At 32.2% G+C, this 7,517-nt stretch overlaps 1 non-coding gene across 1 annotated transcript; it reads right to left on the reverse strand.

Moving 5' to 3' along the window:
- Positions 1-2,624: 2,624 nt before the first annotated feature.
- Positions 2,625-2,697, reverse strand: TRNAA-AGC. The gene has a single exon. It is a non-coding gene; the product is annotated as a tRNA-Ala (tRNA).
- Between the last annotated feature and the right edge of the window lie 4,820 nt (positions 2,698-7,517).

Here is a 7,517-nt window from a genome sequence, read left to right on the forward strand (position 1 = left end):
TATCTATCAAAGGTGTTCCATAATGAGTTGTGGAGAAGTGTTTCCTTCAATTCTAATTTCAATTAAGGATGACAAAAAAGTCAAGAGGCTTAGAAGGTTTGTAGTGGAAGAAAATAAGAAGAGTTATGGACATCATTTCGTTTACAAGCTGTATCATGTGTCTTATTCATGGTTACTTAAATCTCGTTGAATTTGTGCCCCTTTCACATCAGAGACATTTGTGCCTTAAACTGAGCTCTTTGCAATAGCGAACTTATTAAAAACTCTTTGCTTGCTGCAACATTCGCTTGACATAATTGGACCAAAGGACAGTATGGACGACCATAGCTCACTGTATTGGTCTCCAATCATGAAGTACGACGTCGGATCTTTGTGCATACCATATTCATTAACTATAACATGGCAAGAATTTTTTTATGTTTTGACTAGGCATGCCATATTCTGTTGTTCTTATATATCTTTAGTTACCGGTGATTAAAGTAAAGAAGTATAGACATGGTTTCCAACCAACCCTTCCTTTATAGTTAGTTCGACGAATGGGATTTTGTTATCATTTTATCGTTAACCCTTCCGCTCAATTTTGTGTTATGATATCATATAGGGAATGCGAAGCGACCTTACTTGGACAAAATTATATACCGTTTGATAATTATTGTTGATAACAAAGATAAATTGAATTATAAGCATTTTAAGTTCAAAAGTAACAAATTAGTTGTACACTTTTACTTATAATCTTCATATTCTTTATATAGCGATAAGGAAGGGAGGGATAGAAAAGATACTCATAATATCATTATGACTATGCCATATTTCATTAATAAAAGAGAGTAATACACCCACAAACACACACACATATATTTCGAGAGAGAGAGGGCTTATTATAACTAGAGATAGCATTCTAGTGGTTGTATTGCTACGTGGGGACAAGGAACACGAGAACTTCTTTAAAATATGAGAGCTTATAAGTAGGTGGCGATGGATATATCACATGCACAAAAAGAAAGTTCTTTATAATGAACGGTCAACTATCCTTAACAGTTCTACAAATATGGTAACCCATAATGAACGGTCAACTATCCTTAACAGTTGTGCAAATATTGTATAAATGAATACCATATATTTTCCTTTAATAAAAGTGCAAATATGGTAACTCGTAATGTAAGGAAGATATTTGTCTTATAATGAACGGTCAACTATCCTTAACAGTTCTGCACCTTTGTAATAAAAGACCAAGGAATATCATGGTTATTTATAACTTCTATCACAATAATATAAATTCTGTGAGGACGACGTTCTCTAGTCATACCAACCAGACCGTTCACCACACGCTTGTAGATGAAACCACTATTCTCGTTATTCTTTTCAACTACGAATCTTCCTGCATTTTGCACTACTAGGATATTGACATCCTTAATTGGTACTAAAGCATCTAAAGGCAACCCTTCCACACGGCTCATTCTAACACCTTTGGAAATAGTTCCAAGAGACATTGTTAGGCCGATTTTGTTCATGAATACTTAAGAATTTGATATTTATAGTTGTAGTTGAACGCTACTTAAATTGATAAAGTGAAATCTTACAATAGAGTCTAATAAAGCGTTTGTCCATTAGAATAGGTTGGAATTAAATTCTTTATAGTTCGAGATAATAGTTGTATTCTTTAAGTCATTCAAACTAGTGTTACTAGTACTTGTTAGTATATTTGAGTATAAATATTAAAATGATTAGTTATTAAATATTGTTTGAATTAAAGCGTTTATAATTCAAATGATCTTCATAACCTAATTCATAAAAAAATAAATAAAATAATTAGGAAGCATTTATGCGCTAGATTAAAATAAGATTCATAAAAAGAACTTGCCATATTTACTTTATTCATCGACCTTTAATCTTAAAAATAAATTAAAATATTGCAATATGGTGATTCAATCGCCTATTATGAAATTAGACCCGAACTAAAAAAATAATATGTATTTAAAGATGAAAATTCACAACAACAATCACAAACAATATTAATTAGCATCTTGTCTTTCCTTAATGTATATATAAAAAATAAAAAAAAATAAAAATCTTATATATTTTTAGATATAATTTAAGATTACCTATTTAATAAAACTCCATCCAAACTTCTACTCATAGATTTAATTATTATTTGTATACAATTGTAAATATGTAAGAAAATACACGTACAAAATGTTTATACTATTGGTAATAAACTAGTCTCGGTTGTTTGACTAAAACAATGCAACCATTGTCCAAACTAAAGAATTTGATTCCAAGCTATCTCCTAATAGAGGGAGGCTCAATTAGACTTTGTTGTAAGATTCGACCCTATCAATTTGAATTGTGTTCTTCAACTATAAATATTGAACTCCAAAGTATTCACGAGCATAGTAAGTTTGCTTGTTGGAAGGTTTGCCGTGAAAAATTTCAGGGGTGGTCTTTTCAGTCCCATATAGGCTTTGACCACAAGGAATAAGCTCTTATCTTTTGAGGAATCCATCAAATTCCCTCTCCACAAGTAGCAGTATAGCTACTATATGTGCTCGTGGGACATTACTCTCTTTTATCTATAATAATCCTTATATAAGTATCTTTTCATTTTCTCTCGTACCCACCTTATACGGAGATGCAAGGTATCGATCCACGTACCTCTCGCATGCTAAGCGAGCGCTCTACCATTTGAGCTACATCCCCACAATTTTTGCATCACAAAACCCTAAATTTTCCGTCATCAATAATAGTGAAAATGAAGAAATATTGCTACCCAACATGTCATGAATAAGGAAAAATTGAAAAGAAATAATATATTGTCTTATTTTTGGAGATGCGGGATATCCATCGCCGTACCTCTCGCATGCAAAGCGAGCACTCTACCATCTGAGCTACATCCCCATGATTTTTACATCATAAAACCCTAAATGTCCCATAATCAATAATAGTGAAAATAAAAAAATATCAAAATATTAATAACAAATAGTTTGTTTTGGTGATGCCGGGCATCGATAATTGTGAAAATGAAAAATATAATAAAAAATTAAATACTTTCTTTTGGAGATGCGGGTTATCAATCCCCGTACAACTCGCATGCAAAGCGAGCGCTCTACCTTCTAAGCTACATCTCCACAATTTTTACGTCACAAAACCCTAAACGTCTTGTCATGAATAATAGTAAAAATAAAAAAATATCGCTACTCATTATGTCATAAATATGGAAATATTGAATAGAAATAAAATAGTAATAACGAATAGTTTCTTTTGGAGATGCGAGGTATCGATCCCCGTATCTCTCGCATGCTACATTCCCACGATTTTACATCAAAAAACTCTAAACTTCCCGTCATCAATGATATTGAAAATGAAAAACTATCCCCGCTCATTATGTCGTAAATAAGGAAAAATTTAAAAGAACTAATATATTTAGTAATCGTTTACTTTGTTGATTCATGGTATCGACCCAGTACTTCTCACATGGGATGCAAACGCTCTACCATCTAAGCTATATCCTCAAGATTCTTCGTCACAAAATCTTAAACATCTCGTCATCAATAATAGTGAAAATAAAAAAATAACGCTATTCATTATGTCATAAATAAGGAAAAATATAATAGAAATAAAATAGTAATAACCAATAGTTTCTTTTGGAGATATGGGGTATCGATCCGATCCCCGTACCTCTCGCATGCTAAGCAAGCAATCAACCATCTAAGCTACATTCCCACAATACTTATATCAGAAAACCCTAAATGTCCTGTCATCAATTCTAGTGAAAATGAAAAAATATCTCCACTAATTATATCATAAGTAAGGAAAGGTTGAATAAAAATAAAATATTAATAACAAATAGTTTCTTTTGGAGATGCGGGATATCCCCTTACCTCTCGCATGCTAAATGAGCTCTACCATCTAAGCTACATCCCCACAATTCTTGCTTCATAAAACCCTAAATACCATCTAAGCTACATCCCCACAATTCTTGCTTCATAAAACCCTAAATTTCCCATCATAAGCTACATCCCGACAATTCTTGCTGAGATGCAGGGTATCAATCCCCATATCTCTTCTCTTATCATAAGCTACATCCCTACAATTCTTAGTGAAAATAAAGAAAATCTAGAGATGCAGGGAATCAATCCCCATACCTCTCGCATGCAAAGCAAGTGCTCTACCATCTAAGCATCTCGTCATCAATAATAGTGAAATTGAAAAACTATCCTAGCTCATTATGTCCTAAATAAGAAAAAATTGAAAAGAAATAATATATTTAGTAATCGATTCAATTGGAGATGCAAGGTATTGATCCCCGTACTTTCCACATGAAAAATGAACGCTCTACCATTTGAACTACATCCCTACGATTCTTACATCAGAAAACCCTAAATATCCCTTCATCAATAATTGTGAAAATGAAAAGGTATCTCTACATATCGTGTCATAAATAAGGAAATATTGAATAGAAATAAAATATTAATAATAAATAGTTTCTTTTGGAGATGCGAGTTATCGATCCTCGTATCTCTCTATGCTAAGTCGTACCTCTCGCATGCTAAGCGAAGCTACATCCCCACAATTCTTGCATCACAAAACCCTAAATTCTCCATCATCAATAATAGTGAAAATGAAGAAATATCGCTACTCAACCTGTCATGAATAAGAAAAAATTGAAAAGAAATAATTTTCAATAATATATTTAATAATAGATAGTTTTATTTTTGAGATGTGTGGTATCTATCCCCATACCTCTCGCATGCAAAGCAACCGGTCTACCATTTGAGCTACATCCCCACGATTCTTATGTCATAAAATCCTAAACGTCTCATCATGAATAATAATGACATGAAAAACTATCCCTGCTCATTATGTCGTAATTAAGAAAAAATTGAAAAGAAATAATATATTTAGTGATCGATTCATTTGAAGATGCAAGGTATCAACCTCGTACTTTCCACATCAAAAGTGAGCGCTCTACTATCTGAGATACATCTCACGATACTTACATCAGAAAACCCTAAACCTCTCGTCATCAATAATTGTGAAAATGAAAAAATCTAATAGAAATAAAATATTAATAACATAATCATATGAAACTTATATAGTAGGCGTTTTGGGCATATTCACAATTTCTTGGCAAATGTTATTTTAATGTATTTATTTACTTGGCAAATGTCTTTCATACTACAATCTCTTGAAGTGGCATTTTGAGAATTGAACTTGAGACCTCTCACACTCAAAGTGAGAATCATACCACTAGACCAAATACCCTTGTTATACCAGTTGAAACGTATGTATGAAGTCTTAGGCTTAGGTATTAAGGTCGTATTTTGTCGACTATGAGTACTAAGAGCATGATGGTAAGTATAAAATGTCGAATATGAAGTTAGGTTGATTTCGAATATGAAGTCCTTAGATAAGAAAAGATTTAGACATAGAGGCATTTCAAGGATTGAACACTCAAAACCTCTTGCACCCCAAGTGATACGATATCAACCCAAGGGAAAGTATGGAACGGATTACCTTGATGATCAAGATCAAGAGTAAAGAAAACTCGTTTCTAAACTCGTGATTCGAATCACTCCACAAGAGGTTTGATCAATACCACTTGAATGACTCTACATGCAAGTTCTAAACACAAGAATTTGCAAAGAAAGTTTAGCTCTTAACAAAGCTAAAATAGAAATTCTATTCTTAATTCCAAAATCTGATGTCTAATCAAAGAAAAGAAGGCTTTATATAGCCTTTACAACCTTAACCTATGTCATACATAACTCCCAAATTAAATGGGCTAGTAATGAGAAATACCCATAACCTCCATATTTAAATGGCTAGTTAATGGTGGAATATAGTAACCTATGTGGGTTACAATATAACCTTAACTCCTATATTTAAAACTAGTTTAAATATGACAAACAAATAGTTAAACTATAATTAAATAATGCAAATAATAAAATGTGCTTATTAGTCATCCTTGGACTATTTGATAAATTCAGCGGAGTTCATTAAATGCAACTTAAAGTGCATTTAATTCATCTCTTTCTTGAACCTCAACTTTGCACAACATATAAGGGAGGTCTCCAGCGTCTTCTAGAATTTCCTTTGATGAGCTCACCATAGCTTGAATATAACTGTATAAAGTTTGTTGTAGCTTCTTGGCTCTCGTCCTTGTAATTGGACCTTGAGGTATGGAAATTCCTTGGTCGTGGTTCATATCACCAAGTGAGAATCATACCACTAAACCAAATGTCTTTTCTTAAACACCCAATATTTTTAGCTTCTACTCAAATATATTTTTCTCTTAGTAGTTGGAGGGCTATAAAATGAAAAGTTGAATTGTTATAATATACAAGGGTTATCAAATAAACCAACAACCCAACAAAAGAAACAAACTAATCAACTTAGGTTGGATTGATTCGGTTCAGTTCATCATTTAATTTAATTTTTCTATTTTGCCTCGTATGACAAGAAAATAAAGTTGTATTGAATGCACCTTAGTTTCATTTATGACAAACTCATATGAAACATAATTGCATTAATAGTACTCAGAGTTGGAGTCTATAAGCATTTCATGAACTTCAGTGCAATTCATTCTTCATTAAAGATGAGATAAACTTTAGTGAGGTAAGGGGAACTTTAAATTACTTCATGTGGAGCTTCAATTACTATATGCTAGTTACAACCTTTAGGATTGACTAATTGGACACGAATTCATGGATTTAGGGAAATTTTTGTGTAATTATCAACAACAACTTATGTTTTCAAATTTTTAGGACATAATTTAGGTAGTTGTTTTTATGAGTCCTAAACTTGTTTCTTTGCATAATATGGATTTAGTTGAACTATTATTATTGAAAAGATGGAGAAAGAAATTGTCTTTGAATTGACTAATAGACCTAGGTTCATCGCTGTTGTCTTTTAACTTGTGATTTTGCAAAAAGCTTAACTAATATGAACTGTCATGTCACAAGAACTTTAAGGTAAATCAAGAATATACCCTACACATCATTCAATATGACAATAAAATGGAGTTAAATTGAACGCACTTTAGTTTCATGTTTGGCGTGTTCAAGATAAAGCACAATTGTATTAATGATATTGAGCTTGGAGTCTATAAGAATTTAATGATCTTAAGAGAAATTCCTGTTTTATTAGAGGAGACTAACCTTATTTAAGGTACTAGGAAGTTCAAGAATCTTGTTAAGGAAGAGTAAGATTTGAAGGTTTTGAATTCTATACCAAATTTATACCTAATTATTTCTTTTTATGACTAATTATAAATTAACAGAAAAATATTTTTGTAAAGATAGATTAAACTCTAAAGCTTTAGTGACAAAAACATGCTTAGGCTAGTAGTTTAAAATCAGGAGATGCGGTCACAGGTGTGATTATTTTAGATGGGTTCGTAATAGAACTTACATTTGAGATGAGGGAGCGTTCAAAGGTTGTGCACTCACCGATGGGGTTGTTATGTAGCGTTAGCCTGTCTTTGTGTTTGAGTTTTTTTATACTTTTTTTTTTTTGGA

The sequence above is a fragment of the Cucurbita moschata genome, unplaced genomic scaffold, assembly GCF_002738365.1.
Source record: "Cucurbita moschata cultivar Rifu unplaced genomic scaffold, Cmos_1.0 Cmo_Scf00090, whole genome shotgun sequence".
In the NCBI taxonomy this organism is placed as follows: Eukaryota; Viridiplantae; Streptophyta; class Magnoliopsida; order Cucurbitales; family Cucurbitaceae; genus Cucurbita; species Cucurbita moschata.